The following is an 18067-nucleotide window of genomic DNA, read 5'->3' as shown; positions in this document are numbered from 1 at the left end:
TCCTAAAGGAGATCAGTCCTGAGTGTTCATTGGAAGGACTGATGCTAAAGCTGAAACTCCGATACTTTGGCCACCTAATGTGAACAGCTGACTCGTTTGAAAAGGTCTTTGTAATACACCACATTAACAAATTGAAAAATAAAAGCCATATGATTATCTCAATAGATGCAGAGAAAGCCTTTGATAAAATTCAACATCCATTTATGATAAAAACTCTCCAGAAAGCAGGAATAGAAGGAACATACCTCAACATGATAAAAGCTATATATGACAAACCCACAGCAAACATTATCCTCAAAGGTGAAAAACTGAAAGCATTTCCCCTAAAGTCAGGAACAAGACAAGGGTGCCCACTTTCACCATTACTATTCAACATAATTTTGGAAGTTTTGGCCACAGCAATCAGAGCAGAAAAAGAAATAAAAGGAATCCAAATTGGAAAAGAAGAAGTAAAACTCTCATTGTTTGCAGATGACATGATCCTCTACATAGAAAACCCTAAAGACTCCACCAAAAAATTACTACAGCTAATCAATGACTATAGTAAAGTTGCAGGATATAAAATCAACACACAGAAATCCCTTGCATTCCTATACACTAATAATGAGAAAATTGAAAGAGAAATTAGGGAAACAATTCCATTCACCATTGCAACGGAAAGAATAAAAATACTTAGGAATATATCTACCTAAAGAAACTAAAGACCTATATATAGAAAACTATAAAACACTGATGAAAGAAATCAAAGAGGACACTAATAGATGGAGAAATATACCATGTTCATGGATCGGAAGAATCAATATAGTGAAAATGAGTATACTACCCAAAGCAATCTATAGATTCAATGCAATCCCTATCAAGCTACCAACGGTATTTTTCACAGAGCTAGAACAAATAATTTCACAATTTGTATGGAAATACAAAACACCTCGAATAGCTAAAGCAATCTTGAGAAAGAAGAATGGAACTGGAGGAATCAACCTGACTGACTTCAGGCTCTACTATAAAGCCACAGTCGTCAAGACAGTATGGTACTGGCACAAAGACAGAAATATAGATCAACGGAACAAAATAGAAAGCCCAGAGATAAATCCACGCACATATGGACACCTTATCTTTGACAAAGGAGGCAAGAATATGCAATGGATTAAAGACAATCTCTTTAACAAGTGGTGCTGGGAAAACTGGTCAGCCACTTGTAAAAGAATGAAACTAGAGCACTTTCTAACACCATACACAAAAATAAACTCAAAATGGATTAAAGATCTCAACATAAGACCAGAAACTATAAAAATCTTAGAGGAGAACATGGGTAAAACACTCTCCGACATGCATCACAGCAGGATCCTCTATGATGCACCTCCCAGAATATTGGAAATAAAAGCAAAAACAAACAAATGGGATCTAAATAAAATTAAAAGCTTCTGCACAGCAAAAGAAACTATAAGCAAGGTGAAAAGACAGCCTTCAGAATGGGAGAAAATAATAGCAAATGAAGCAACTGACAAACAACTAATCTCAAAAATATACAAGCAACTCCTGCAGCTCAACTCCAGAAAAATAAACGACCCAATCAAAAAATGGGCCAAAGAACTAAATGGACATTTCTCCAAAGAAGACATACAGATGACTAACAAACACATGAAAAGATGCTCAACATCACTCATTATCAGAGAAGTGCAAATCAAAACCACAATGAGGTACCATTTCACACCAGTCAGAATGGCTGTGATCCAAAAGTCTAACAAGTAATATATGCTGGAGAGGGTGTGGAGAAAAGGGAAGCCTCTTTCACTGTTGGTGGGAATGCAAACGAGTACAGCCACTATGGACAATAGTGTGGAGATTCCTTAAAAAACTGGAAATAGAACTGCCATATGACCCAGCAATCCCACTGCTGGGCATACACACCAAGGAAACCAGAATTGAAAGAGACACGTGTACCCCAATGTTCATTGCAGCACTGTTTATAATAGCCAGGACATGGAAGCAACCTAGATGTCCATCAGCAGATGAATGGATAAGAAAGCTGTGGTACATATACACAATGGAGTATTACTCAGCCATTAAAAAGAATACATTTGAATCAGTTCTAATGAGGTAGATGAAACTGGAGCCTATTATACAGAGTGAAGTAAGCCAGAAAGAAAAACACCAATACAGTATACTAACGCATATACATGGAATTTAGAAAGATGGTAATGACAACCCTGTATGCAAGACAGCAAAAGAGACACTGATGTATAGAACAGTCTTTTGGACTCTGTGGGAGAGGGAGGGGGGTATGATTTGGGAGAATGGCATTAAAACATGTATAATACCCTCTAAAAAAATTTAAAAAAAGAAAAGACCCTGATCCTGGGAAAGATTGAGGGCAGGAGGAGAAGGGAACAACAGAGGATGAGATGGTTGTATGGCATCACCGACTCAATGGACATGTGTATGGGTGGACTCTGGGAATTGGTGATGGACAGGAAGGCCTGGCGTGCTGCAGTTCATGGGGTCGCAAAGAGTCGGACATGACTGAGTGACTGAACTGAACTGATATATCCTTTAACTATCCTAAAAACTCCCCAATTTTAAAATGAACAACAAAATGCCAATTTACTACAATTTCCTTTTTCCAAGTTTCATCTACACCCAGCATTCACTCTCCTCATGAATAGTACTGTGAGCTATATAGTCAACCAAAGACAAACTAGAATCTTTGTTTACATCTTCACCAACATCCTTACTTCCTACATTTAATTTATCATGAAGTCCTTCTGATTCTACCTTATTTCTAAATTCGTCTACTTAGTTCAGATCCACTCACCAAGTTTATAGAATCAGCTGCATTGCTGGTCTCCTTACCTCTAGACGTTTTCTTCCTTAAACAAGTGTCCTCTCTACAGCAAGAGAGATCTTCCAAAGCACAAACTTATTCAAAGACATCCCTATGCCTTGAAACTTTTAATGACACCATATTGCCTTTAGAATAAATTCCAATTCCTCTTTATGATATAGAAAGCCATGGTGCTTAATTCCTGCTTATCTCTCCCTGCCACCCTGTCACTTCTGGTCACTTCCCCTCATGAGCTGAGCTCTAGAAGCTGAACCACTCTACATCTTACAGAATATAGACCATGCACACTCTCAATTCCCTTTAGCCATTTGTTCACATTGTTTCTGTCACTCAGTCCAATCTTCCTTAACTCCTTCTTCAGGTTTCTGCTTAGATATCACTTTTTCTAGAATTTCATCCTGTTTCTTTGAATTTGGTGTCTTTTAAGAGTTCCCATAGTACCTTGGCACTTTATCCCTACTATGGCACTGATTATGCTTACTTTAATTTGCCTCTCTTCAAACAGCTTTTTTGAGAGTATAGTTTACATGCCATAAAATTAACCTATTCTTAGTGAACAATTTAATTAATATTCATATATTACAGAGTTGTAGAACAATGCCCATGACCTCATTTTAGAATGTTTCCGTCACAAGTGTTGATAGCACATAAGCAACTTGAGGGTGCTGCCATGTTTTGTTGATCTTTACATACTCAGGGCATAGAGTAGTACTTGTCACCAAGTATTTGTTGAGCAATTTAAAAAAAATGAGAAGAAAAAATGAATGCCCAAATCATGACATATTCCACCCACCGGGGCTCCTCTGTCCATGGAATTATCCAGGCAAGAAGATTGGATTGGGTAGCCATTCACTTCTCCAGGGGATCTTCCCATTCCAGGGATTGAACACAGGCCTCCTGAATTGCAGGCAGATTCTTTACCATCTGACGCACCAGGGAAGGCCCTTTATCAGACATGAGACCTAATTTTGAAGCTTTCATTTTCATACACACTCTCCATCCTCTCCTTGACATTTCACCAACTTATTGCAGTCAATGATGAATTTACTATGGCTGAGAAAATAGGACTTTAAAATACCCAAGAGGCCAAGAAAGTCAGCACTGTGCATTTATGGGTGATTCAAGCATGTCTAGAAACTCACAGCTGCCCAAAATGAAGTTGGGTTTTTTCCCTCCAAACAATTGAGATTGTCTCCAGTAAAATGGGTTAATGTAAAATGTCTGCTTTGAGCTCTATTCTCTTTATTTATTTTTTTTTTCTGCCCTTCTAAAATCGTCAGGCTGAGAGTCCAGTAACCTAAGGCTTAGGCATAATTATGTCAACAGTTCACCTAATGACTTGAGATAAATCACTTCACATCTCTGAGCTTGAGTTGCCTTATAATATTCATCTCATCTCTTCCTATTCTGATTTAGTGAAGATGAAGTAAGCAGGAAGGTAAAATAGCACTTTAAAAGGTGAAAAGTACCATGTAAATGTGATAGATTTGAACTGGCTGCCATTTCCTCTGGTTTATTATCAATCACCTCATTTATTTAAAGATACTTCTATGATGACTGCAACTGTTAATACTATGACTACCCCAAACTGACGTACAAACATACATCTTTCATGCATAAATCTGATACACTCTGTTAAAGGAAGAGGGTTTCTAACCTTTCTGAAACTGTTCTCTTTTCTCAAATGATTCTAATGAATATGGTTATATTGGTTCCCAAACCATAGCAGATTAGAAATGGAAATGAAAAGGTCCCCAAGAACAAAACACATTGAGAACAGGAAGTGTGACAGCTGAAAACAGTAGAAAAAATAGCAACATTACAAAAGTAGATTTACTTTTATGTAACTCAAAAAAGTATAGCCAGGGTCCATTCACAGTAGAGACATGTAGTCTGGACTCAATGAGTCCTACAGAGCAAAAGGTCATGATGATGACTCTGAGTTACAAGAAGACTCCACTGTGCCTGAGAAAGATGGAAAGTGCAATTTTTAGTACAGATTAACTTCTACTCTTTCATTCTTTATACAGAGATGAAAACAAATTATACATAATTCTAAAATATTAAATTAATGAGTTTGGTAATACAATAAATTTGATTTTTCATGTTATACCCAAGACTGTTCACTTAGATGACTTTGGTATATTTTCTGACCCTTTGGGGAATGGATGAGAACATTCTTTATTCTTAGTTGAAAAACAACTCTTTTCTAGGGGACACTGAATTATTTAGAGAAAGGACAACCATGAAATTTACAGGGGATATGTGAATTGATCTAGGGACTCATTCCAGCACAGACAATTATATAGCTTCTTAGGATTTAATACAGTTTGTATTAAAATCATACATTTATGTTCGATTATCTCCTTTAGTCACATTCTTCCCCATTGAATCACAGGCTCTATATGGGCAAGGATTATATTTGTTTTGAACTCACCACTATAGCTCCAAAGCCTAGTCAAGGGCCCAGCATATACAAATTATTCACTGAACATGCGGTGCTGTTGTATAAATTAGTGGCCACCATGGCAAATAGATGGGGAAACAGTGGTTGATTTTATTTTTCCGGGCTCCAAAATCACTGCAGATGGTGATTGCAGCCATGAAATTGAAAGACGCTTACTCCATGGAAGGAAAGTTATGACCAACCTAGACAGCATATTAAAAAGCAGAGACATTACTTTGTTAACAAAGATCCATTTAATCAAGATTATGGTTTTTCCAGTGGTCATGTATGGATGTGAGAGTTGGACTATAAAGAAAGCTGAGCACCGAAGAATTGATGCTTTTGGACTGTGGTGTTGGAGAAGACTCTTGAGAGTCCCGTGGACTGCAAGGAGATCCATCCAGTCCATCCTAAAGGAGATCAATCCTGGGTGTTCATTGGAAGGACTTATGTTGAAGCTGAAACTCCAATACTTTGGCCACCTGATGTGAACAGCTGACTCATTTGAAAAGACCCTGATGCTGGGAAAGATTGAGGGCAGCAGGAGAAGGGGACGACAGAGGATGAGATGGTTGGATGGCATCACCGACTCGATGGATGTGGGTGGGTGGACTCTGGGAGTTGGTGATGGACAGGGAGGCCTGGTGTGCTGCAGTTCATGGGGTCGCAAAGAGTTGGACATGACTGAGCGACTGAACTGAACTGAATAGTGTAGAAAGAGTCATAGTCTTAATTTCATCACTGTCCAGTGAAGATACTCCCATGAGGTAGTAAATCCAAAAAAGTTAGTACTATATTTTATTTTTGGAGATAAGAGAACTGTGCTAAAGAGAAATAAAGTCATGTACCATGTGTTTTGTTCACTGAGAGATGGACCATGGATTCCTTCCCATGTTCTTCCTACTATTCCATGCTGCTAAGTCACTTCAGTCATGTCCAACTCTGTGCGACCCCATAGACAGCAGCCCACCAGGCTCCCCCATCCCTGGGATTCTCCAGGCAAGAACACTGGAGTGGGTTGCCATTTCCTTCTCCAATGCATGAAAGTGAAAAGTGAAAGTGAAGTCACTCAGTCGTATCCAACTCTTAGCGACCCCATGGACTGCAGCCCACCAGGCTCCTCCATCCATGGGATTTTCCAGGAGAGTACTGGAGTGGGGTGCCATTGCCTTCTTCATACTTGGAGAGAAATTGATGTGATACAGACCTGAAGATTTCAGTTAGGTTTTCTAAATTGTCCATAGGAAAGTTTTATTTATACATGTTCAAACAAAGAGACAAGATAATGCATTACTAAGAAAGGAGATAAGGTGAGATGGCAAGCAATTTCTTCCTAGAACCCTCTCTGCTTCTGGGTACTCAATCTACTAGCAAAATCGCTTATAAGACATTTTCTAAGTTCCTAAGTTCCTGGCTCAATTAAAACCTGATTATTTTGTCCCCAGGGTCTGAAGTGAGATATGAAATTAAGAGAATTGACTTTGTCAGGTTTCAAGTTTCTTCCCTTCTCAGACCCAAGAAATTAACTCCTCATCAGATTGACAAATAACCATGGCATTTGGCATTATCATTATTAATTTGTGCACCTCCATAACTGCCCTTCTTAAGGAGCCTGTGTTATTTGACCGCATGGTTAATAATGTTGATGTTTGCCCAAGACAGTGACTATTACATAGTAGATACTCATTTATTGAAGGAAGAACTATGGATGGACAGATGGATAATCATAATTATAATCACAACTGTGTTAATGTTATCAATATTCTTAGATTAATAATGTATGATACATCAGCCCCAGCAGCAGCAGCCACTGTTTAAAAGTAACTCAGTTCAGTTCAGTCACTCAGAGGTCTGACTCTTTGTGACCCCATGAATCACAGCACGCCAGGCCTCCCTGTCCATCACCAACTCCTGGAGTTCACCCAGACTCATGTCCATCGAGTCAATGATGCCATCCAGCCATCCATACATGACCACTGGAAACACCATAGCCTTGACTAGATGAACCTTTGTTGGCAAAGTAATGGCTCTGCTTTTGAATATGCTATCTAGTTGGTCATAACTTTCCTTCCAAGGAGTAAGTGTCTTTTAATTTCATGGCTGCAGTCACCATCTGCAGTGATTTTGGAGCCCCAAAAAATAAAGTCTGACACTGTTTCCACTGTTTCCCCATCTATTTCCCATGAAGTGATGGGACCGGATGCCATCACCTTCGTTTTCTGAATGTTGAGCTTTAAGCCAACTTTTCCACTCTCCTCTTTCACTTTCATCAAGAGGCTTTTGAGTTCCTCTTCACTTTCTGCCATAAGGGTGGTGTCATCTGCATATCTGAAGTTATTGATATTTCTCCCGGTGATCTTGATTCCAGCTTGTGTTTCTTCCAGTTCAGCATTTCTCATGATGTACTCTGCATATAAGTTAAATAAGCACGGTGACAATATACAGCCTTGACGTACTCCTTTTCCTATTTGGAATCAGTCTGTTGTTCCATGTCCAGTTCTAACTGTTGCTGCCTGACCTGCATACAAATTTCTCAAGAGGCAGGTCAGGTGGTCTGGTATTCCATCTCTTTCAGAATTTGCCACAGTTTATTGTGATGCACACAGTCAAAGGCTTTGGCATAGTCATTAAAGCAGAAATAGATGTTTTTCTGGAACTCTTGCTTTTTCCATGATCCAGCGGCTGTGGCAATTTGATCTCTGGTTCCTCTGCCTTTTCTAAAACCAGCTTGAACATCTGGAAGTTCACGATTCATATATTGCTGAAGCCTGGCTTAGAGAATTTTGAGCATTACTTTACTAGCATGTGAGATGAGTGCAATTGTGCGGTAGTTTGAGCATTCTTTGGCATTGCCTTTCTTTGGGATTGGAATGAAAACTGACCTTTTCCAGTCCTGTGGCCACTGCTGAGTTTTCCAAATTTGCTGGCATATGGAATGCAGCACTTTCACAGCATCATCTTTCAGGATTTGAAATAGCTCAACTGGAATTGCATCACCTCCACTAGCTTTGTTTGTAGTGATGCTTTCTAAGGCCCACTTGACATCACATTCCAGGATGCCTGGCTCTAGGTCAGTGATTACATCATCGTGATTATCTGGGTCATGAACATCTTTTTTGTACAGTTCTTCTGTGTATTCTTGCCATCTCTTCTTAATATCTTCTGCTTCTTTTAGGTCCATACCATTTCTGTCTTTTATCGAGCCCATCTTTGCATGAAATATTCCCTTGGGATCTCTAATTTTCTTGAAGAGATCTCTAGTCTTTCCCATTCTGTTGTTTTCCTCTATTTCTTTGCACTGATCGCTGAAGAAGGCTTTCTTATCTCTTCTTGCTATTCTTTGGAACTCTGCATTCAGATGCTTATATCTTTCCATTGCTCATTTGCTTTTCGCTTCTCTTCTTTTCACAGCTATTTGTAAGGCCTCCCCAGACAGCCATTTTGCTTTTTTGCATTTCTTTTCCACGGGGATGGTCTTGATCCCTGTCTCCTGTACAATGTCACGAACCTCATTCCATAGTTCATCAGGCACTCTATCTATCAGATCTAGGCCCTTAAATCTATTTCTCATTTCCACTGTATAATCATAAGGGATTTGATTTAGGTCATACCTGTATGGTCTAGTGGTTTTCCCTACTTTCTTCAATTTAAGTCTCAATTTGGCAATAAACTGTTCACAATCTGAGCCACAGTCAGCTCCTGGTCTTGTTTTTGCTGACTGTATAGAGCTTCTCCATCTTTGGCTACAAAGAATATAATCAATCTGATTTCGGTGTTGACCATCTGGTGATGTCCATGTGTAGAGTCTTCTCTTGTGTTGTTGGAAGAGGGTGTTTGTTATGACTAGTGTATTTTCTTGGCAAAACTCTATTAGCCTTTGCCCTGCTTCATTCCGTATTCCAAGGCCAAATTTGCCTGTTACTCCAGGTGTTTCTTGACCTCCTACTTTTGCATTCCAGTCCTCTATAATGAAAAGGACATCTTTTTTGGGTGTTAGTTCTAAAAGGTCTTGTAGGTCTTCATAGAATCATTCAACTTCAGCTTCTTCAGTGTTACTGGTTGGGGCATAGACTTGGATTACTGTGATATTGAATGCTTTGCCTTGGAAACGAACAGAGATCATTCTGTCGTTTTTGATATTGCATCCAAGTACTGCATTTCGGACTCTTTTGTTGACCATGATGGCTACTCCATTTCTTCTGAGGGATTCCTGCCCACAGTAGTAGATATAATGGTCATCTGAGTTAAATTCACCCATTCCAGTCCATTTCAGTTCACTGATTCCTCAAATGTCGACATTCACTCTTGCCATCTCTTGTTTGACCACTTCCAATTTTCCTTGATTCATGGACCTGACATTCCAGGTTTCTATGCAATATTGCTCCTTACAGCATCAGACCTTGCTTCTATCACCAGTTACATCCACAGCTGGGTATTCTTTTTGCTTTGGCTCCATCCCTTTATTCTTTCTGGAGTTATTTCTCCACTGATCTCCAGTAGCATATTGGGCACCTACTGACCTGAGGAGTTCCTCTTTCAGTATCCTATCATTTTGCCTTTTCGTAAGTAACTAGCCATATGAAATTAATATACATCCATATGCAAAAAAAAAACCCTCAATCCATACTTCCCATCTCATATAAAAATTTACTCATTTATTATAGAACCTAAATGTTAAACTTCGCACTATAAAACTGCTAAAAGAAAACATATGAGAAAACCTATGTAATTTCAGATAAAGCTAAGATTTCTTATACACAACACCTAAAGCAAGAAAAACTGATGAGTTGAGCAGCATCAAAATTCAAAACTTCTACTTTACAAGAGACACAGTTCAAAGAATGAAAAGATAAACCACAATTGAGAGAAAATACTAGCAAAACACATATCTGACAAAAGATTTGTGTTCAAAATAGAAAATTCTCAAACTTTGTTACTAAGGAAACAAATTGTTGTTGTTTAGTTGCTAACTCATGTCTGACTTTTGTGCAACTCCATCGACTGTAGCCCTTCAGGCTCCTGTGTCCATGGGATTTCCCAGGCAAGAATACTGGAGTGGTTTGCCATTTCCCTCTCCTACATTTATCACAGGACCCAGTGATCACACTCCCTAGCTACTTACCCAAAACAAATGACAAGTTATATTTATCTAAAACCTGTATTAATACACAAGTGTTTATAACATCTTTATTTATAATTGCTCCATACACACTGTAAACAATAGAAATGTCCTTCAAGTGGTGGTGGTGGTGGCTTGGTGGTTTAGTCGCCAAGTCATGTCCAACTCTTACAACCCCATGGACTGTAGCCTGCCAGGCTCCTCTCTCCATGGGAGTCTTCAGGCAAAAATAATGGAGTGGGTTGCCATTTCCTTCTCCAAGGGATCTCCCCAACTCAGGAATCAAAACCAGGTCTCCTGCATTTCAGGCAGATTCTTTACTGACTGAGCTATGAGGGAAGCCCCCGTTCAGCTGGTGAATAGATGAATATGGCATATCTGCACAAAGGAATACTATGCAACAATAAACAGAAAATAATCAATGATATAGGTATACCACAACATGGATGAATCTCATGAATTACGCAAAAGAAAGGAGGCAGTTTCAAAGCGTACATAATATGGGGTTCCAATTAAATGACATTCTGAAGAAGACACGATTGTAGGAACAGAAAACAGATTCATGTTTGCCAAGTCTAGGAGTAGGTGCAGAGGTTGAATAGAAATGGAGAAGTCAGGAATTTCTTGGAGTAATGGAGCTGTTTTGTGTCTTGATTGTGGTGGTAGTTACATGACTATATGACTTTGCCAAAAGTCCAAGAACTAAACACAGAAAAAAAAACTAAAAATTGTATCACATGTAGATTTCAAAAGTGAATATATATTGCATTCTAGAAAAAATCATAAAAATGTGTAGCTAGAAATCTCTCAAAATCTTTAAAAATAATAACTAACACCTGTTGAGTTCTTACCACATGACTTTGTGTGAAGTGTTTTTTGTACTTTGTCTCACTTAATCCTCACCAACCTTTTGAGGTATGATCTATGGTGATTCCCATTTGCAGATAAGTAAAAGCAAAGTCACAGAAGTTAAGTATCTTTGCTCTGATCTCAGTTTGCAGCCAAAGGCACGTGTTCCCAAAGGCTGTATTCTGATCCATTGCCCTGCACAGCATTCCACTGATAAGGGCAGGAAATAGGACTGGGATCCAGAGCCCAGTCTCAACCCTGTTTTGCTACCAACACATCATGTGAGCATAAATAAGTACTTAATCTTTCTGTGTTTTCTTATTTCAAAATCCAAGGCCCTGGAAAAATGATTTCTCAGTTTCTATTTAATCCTAGTTTACAAATCTACAAATATATTTTGGTCACTTGCTGCCTGAAAAGACCAACATTTCTCATTTATTCAGGCTCTTTACATGCCCTCTTGCTGCCCTGTTGGGGCCCTGACATCTGATATTCTACCATTAGCTCTTTATTTCATAAGATTAAAGCATAGTGCCTCCAGAATAGTACAATGCATATATTGGAGAGCTTGCAGTCTGGAAGCAGGTATAGGGGTTGGTCAAGTCACTCACAGTCTAGCAATTGACAGAGTGGGATGATTGACCAACAGTGATCCAGGATTTTGTGTTATATGTTAAGGCCCTTGTCATGAAGCGGTGTTATTTGGACTCATAGGCAAGAGTGTGAGCTCTGGAGACAGACAGAGTTAAGCCTCTCTCCATCCTCAATTTTCTCATTGACAAAATGGGGCAATAACAATAACAACAGATATTGCTATATAGGTCACTCTATGCCTATAAAAAAAGCAAAACACAGAGACACTACTTTGCCAACAAAGGTCCATATAGTCAAAGATGTTTTTTCCAACACTCATGTATGGATGTGAGAGCTGGACCATGAAGAAGGCTAAGTGCCAAAGAATTGATGGTTTTGAACTGTGGTGTTGGAGAAGACTCTTGAGAGTCCCTTGGACTGCAAGGAGATCAAACCAGTCAATCCTAAAGAAAACCAGTCCTAAATATTCATTGGAAGAATTGATGCTGAAGCTGAAGCTCCAATACTTTGGCCACCTCATGTGAAGAGCCGACTTATTAGAAAAGACCCTGATGCTGGGAAAGACTGAGGCCAGGAGGAGAAGGGGATGACAGAAGTCAAGATGGTTAGATGGTATCACCTACTCAATGGACAGGAATTTGAGCAAGCTCCTGGAGATGGTGAAGGACAGGGAAGCCTGGCATGCTGCAATCCATGGGGTCGCAAAGAGTCGGACACAACTGAGCAACTGAACAACAATGCCTAATATGCATATGAAGTACAGTAAAACAATGATTAATCTCACTCACAACTATTATGTTGTGATATTATATACCTGGACAAAACCAATATTCTTCTGGAATCAAAGAGGAAAAGAGGAAACAAATGCTCAGAGAGGATTAATAAGTTGCTCAAGGTCAAATATCTGGTAGAATTAAGAATACTCCACAGAACAGTGTAGCAATTGAAGGAGAGATTTGACGAAATGCTTTCTAATATCCGTGACATTCTGCATGTCTCTGACCTTGTAGAATGAGCTGCGTCCTTCGTGTTTTTTCAAGGCCCCCTCCCATCACCATCCATAACCAGAAGTTGGCAAGAACTACAAGCCCCTAGTGTGCTATGCCATGGTAGAAAGTTTCCTCCACAAGACTGATCTCCCCATCTTTCTTAAGGGTACAGATTGTTCCCACAGGAAATACGACTGCCCAGAAATGATGCTGTGCTTGGCACTATCTTCACTCTCATATTATCTTCTGTTCCTCACTGGAGTCATCTCTGGCACTCTCTGGAATTCCACTTATGTGACTTTTCATTTGCTTCCTCTAAGAATAGTTGTATAATCAACAATGTTTGAAGTCAATATATGACTCTACACCAGTGGCTCTGATCAGGGTTGATTTGTCCCCTGGGGGGACATCTGGTAACATTTGGAAATATTTTTAGTTGTCTCAGTAGGGAAGAGGGGACTCATAGCATCTAATAAGCAGAGGCTAAGGATGCTGCTGAATAACCTACAAGACATAGGATGGCTTCCAAGAAAGAAATACGTGGCCCCAATGACAAAAGTGCCAAGTCTGAGAAACCACTCTACAGTGATAAAAGCACTTACGTATCCATCTGCCCATTTGATTCTTATCACACCTTTGAGATGAAAGCCAGGTCAGTATTCACATTCATCCCCAAATATCTCTTTATAATAAGGAGGATATATACAGATGGGTAGTCCCACAGTTGGACTGAGAAAACTGAGACCCAAGGAAGTAAAGTGAGGCTGCCCTGCCCTTCTCCAGGTGCTCTTCCTGAGCCAGGGATCGAACGTGTGTCTCCTGCATTGCAGGTGGATTCTTTATCACTGAACCACCTGGGAAGCCCATATTCAATATTCCGTGACAAATCATAATAGAAAAAATATGAAAAAGAACATATATATATATGAGAGTCACTTTGCTATGCAGAAGAAATGAACACATTGTAAATCAATTATACTTCAATAAAATTAAAAAATAAAATGCGATAGTCAAGTTGCTCCTACTAATTTCAATCAATGTGAACTCCTCCCAACTGGGCATTGTAAGTCAGTGCCCCCCTTCTCCTTGAAGCAAACCCTGACTCCTCTGGCTAGAAATCAACCCTTGCCCTCAGAACATTTCTATCTCTTGTTGGCATGGTTCTCCTAGTCTTTTTTCTTCTCAGTGGCAGCTCCACATTTGAGTTAACTTTTATTCTTCTGGTGTCAGTACCTGGAACAGTACCTTGGGTGAGAGGAAAATGAATGTCAAGTGAAGAGCCCAGGGTTTCATGAGCTGCTTCCAGCTCCTGCCTTTATTTCTGCTGATCTCACCTGAACAGCTTCTGCCAAACACGTATCTTGGCTGGCTGTGCCAACCAGTGAAAAATGAATTAAGAAGGACAGCTAATGAGAAGATCAAACAACCCACAGAACTGAGTAACTTATACCTTCTAGAGAAGTTGCACTGCTCCAAGTATCCTAAATAAATCATGGACCTTCTAGGGATGGTCCTTTGCACTCTGTCCTGAAAATCAAAGCAAAATGTCAATATTCTTTCTTTAGATGAAAGCTCTGAACTGAAACTCCAGTAAAGAATCAGGCCTAGAATAAGGGATTATCTGACTTCAAGTGCTTACCTTGAAGAAAAGGCCCTAGGCCAGTCTTCCTGAAAACCTGTTCCCTGAAACCCCAAACCCAGGGTGTACTTTAGGAAATAAAAGACAGGTTCAAGTAAGCAGCAGGCAAACACCACACACTGTATTCTCCCTTAAGCATTCACAAAGCATATTCACAAGAGTCCCTGAAGAGGTTTTCAAAATCCCCTGCTGCTTAGAGACCTGCATAACATATTAATACTGAAGTTACATACTTTGGGAAACATGTCCACTGCCAGGTTTTGCCTCTGTCTTTCCTGACTCACCCTCTTGGGACTCTTTTCAAAAACAGGGTGCTATTTGGGAATCATATAAAGCCACTCTATGGATTACAAAGTGTAAAACTGATGTTCAGGACTGTTATTATGGCAGTCATGTCAATAACAGAGGTGTTAAATCAATACTCCAGAACTATTTAGTTAGCACCCATTAAGGGTTAGCAGTAGGAATGTTTGTTCAGCCGCTAAGTTGTGTCCGATTCTTTGTGACCTCAGGGACTGCCACATGCCAGGCTTCCCTGTCCTTCATTGTCTCCCTGAGTTTGCTCAAACTTGTGTCTATTGAGTCAGTGATGCCATCCAACCATTTCATCCTCTGCACCCTCTTCCCCTCCTCCCGTCAATCTTTCCCAGCATCAGAGTCTTTTCCAATGAGTTTTGTTATATAGGAATATAACAGCAAGCAATTAGGTCCCTACTCTCTGGTCTAATTCTTGGAATGGTATCATCTTCACATCTGTCATCCCCACTCCCTGTGCTGTGCTTAGTTGCCCACTCATGTCTGATTCTTTGTGAGCCCATGGACTGTACCCCTCCAGGCTCTTCTCTCCATGGGAATTCTCCAGTAAGAATACTGGAGTGGGTTGCCATGCCCTCCTCCAGGGGATCTTCCCAACCCAGGGATCAAACTCAGGTCTCCCACGTTGCAGGCAGATTCTTTACCATCTGAGCCACCAGGGAAGCCCAAGAATACTGGAGTGGGTAGCCTATCCCATCTCCAGAGGATCTTCCTGACCCAGGGGTCTCCTGCATTGCAGGTGGATTCTTTACCAGCTAAGCTACCATCCTATGTAGTTCAGGGAGCCTAGAAGATGATCTTTGTTGAGGAAAGAACAGAACTACTATTCTCCTTTAAGAGCAAAAAAGTCACCAGGAAGATGATTCTCCTCTGCTTTCTGAATTATAACCCAAGAGAAAGTTCAGTGGAAAGATAAGGTTAGCTCTACTGATATCCAGTGTCAACAAGACACAAGCTATGAGCACTTTTTCAGGGTCCTCTAATCTATAAAATATCATGAACACACAAACCTTGAGAGCCAAGTTATTTAAGCTGTTCTACTGTTTAAAAAAAAAAAACAGAACTACATGGGATGTTTCTGAAATTTGTCTTAGAGGCCTGATAAATGTGTGGAGGTTGAATCCATCATGTCTGCCTCTGGAGGAGTACTTAGGGAGAGTTGAGACAAACTCTTCACAGCCTGTATATGAAAAGAAACTGGCTCAAAATTATCAGTGGGAGCGTAACTTTCATATACTAGTAGTACAAGCTCTTTATAGAGAAATTTTCCAACATCCATCAAATTTTAAATGTATATTCCATTTGACCCAAAAGTCATTAACTCATTCCAGAAATATTTACTGTGTATTGTTGGAGCTGCTAGAGATACAATCCACAAACTAGTGAATATACAATATTTTAAGTGATGATAAGGAACAAGCAGGAAAACAAATCACGTTAGAAGGAATGGAGAGTGCCAAGGTGGGACAAAGATATTCTGGGAAAGCCTCTCTGGTTCAAGTGAAAAGTGAAGGGAATGATGGGTAAGCTATGTGGGTACCTTGGGAAAGAGTGTTCCAGGTACGGGGACACTATGTGCTCTGAGGTCAGAGAGCATTTGACAGTTTAAGAAACAGAAACAAGGCCAGCAAAGTGAGATAACTCAGAAAGGAAGCAGGATCCAAAGCCTGCAAAAGTCAAAAATCAGATTATCGCAGGCCTCCAGGCCAGAGTAAGGACCTTGATTTTGCTCTAAGAGATGTGTGAAGTCATGGGGACACTCTGAGCAGAGCAGGACAAAAAGTAAGGTTTTTAGACAATCACTGTGACTTCTTGTATAGGGAAGAGATGGTAGGGGAGCAATGCAGAATGAGAGAGACAAGATCAGAGGCCACTGCAATAAGTCAGGGAAGACAGGATGGTAGTCTGGACCACAGTGGTAGCCACAGAATGGGAAGAATTGATCACAAACAGGATTGGCGGCTAGTTTGGGATGTGAGTGAGAGAAAGAGAGGCAACAAGGATGAATACAACATTTTTGGCTTGAGACACTGGAAAGCTGCAATGCCATTTACTATAGTAGACTTTTTCTTCAAAAAAGAAACAGATTTCAGGAATGGATTCAGCATTTTATGAGTTCAGTTTTAGACTTGTTTACTTGGAAAAACAAAATGTAGACATCCAAACAGACAGTCAGTGGGCAAATGAATACATAGATCTGGCTTCAGGCAGGTGTCAGGATGGAAATATATATATTTGGGAGTTCTCACTGTATGGTATTTAAGGCCAAAAAATCATGCAATATCTTCTAGGGAGTAAGACTAGGTAGGACAGAAAAGAGGGCAACATCATAAGAATTTATTCTACCCATACATTCATGAACATGTGAAAAGTGACATATTTTTAAGAACATTCATAGGAGCATTATTATACAAAAGATTAAAATCAATAAAAATCCACTAATAAATAACTAGAGTAGTAATTATAGCAACTTTTCAATGGACTATTCTTCAGTAGTCTTTTTAAAAATAAAGCTAACATCATACTTAAAGCTAAGAAACTAAATGTTTTCCCCCTGAAATCAGGTACAATGCATGGAGGTCTACTCTTACCACTCTTATTCAATAAAGTACTAGATGTTATAACCACTGAAATAAGCCAGTAAAAGAAATAGAAGCCATACAGAGTTTAAAAAAAAAAGAAGAAATAAAATTATCCCTATTTGCAGGTGACCTGACTGTCTAATGTAGAAAATACAGGGACTCTATTCAAAATTAATTCTGGCATTTTTCAGCAATGAGTGGGTTGATCAAGCTTGCAGGATGCAAAAGCAAAGCACAAGAAATAAATACATTTCCTATACTAACAACAAACCTATGGAAATTGAAATTATAACACAGTAGGTGGCTCAGATGGTAAAGAATCCACCTGCCAATGCAGGAGACCCAGGTTCAATCCTTGGGGTGGGAAGATCCCCCGGAGAAGGGAATGGCTATCCCCCACTCCAGTATTCTTGCCTGGAGAATGCCATGGACAGAGGATCTTGGCAGGTTATAGTCTATGGGATCGCAAAGAGTCAGACATGACTGAGCAACTAACACCTTCACCTTCACCACTGGATTAATCATATCACAATGTTTATGTACATTAAATCATCACCTTTTACATCTTTTAAAAAATCATGTTGTACAACCTAAATAAATACAACTTTTATTTGTCAGTCATATCTCAATATAGCAAGAAAATAACATGCTACCATTTACAACCAATCCAAAAAAATGAAACATTTAGA

General features: G+C 39.6%; 1 long non-coding RNA gene across 3 annotated transcripts in view; it reads right to left on the bottom strand.

The window, feature by feature from the left end:
• LOC147369714 (uncharacterized) overlaps positions 1–18067 on the bottom strand; it is a 694358-nt gene that overhangs the window by 548570 nt on the left and 127721 nt on the right. The window lies entirely within an intron of this gene.

The sequence above is a fragment of the Bos grunniens genome, chromosome 7 (genome assembly GCF_055505025.1).
Source record: "Bos grunniens cultivar Pamir isolate PY7600 chromosome 7, Bosgru_T2T1.0, whole genome shotgun sequence".
In the NCBI taxonomy this organism is placed as follows: Eukaryota; Metazoa; Chordata; class Mammalia; order Artiodactyla; family Bovidae; genus Bos; species Bos grunniens.
Note: the sequence above shows the minus strand (reverse complement) of the source record. Positions and strands in the feature narration are given on the sequence as shown.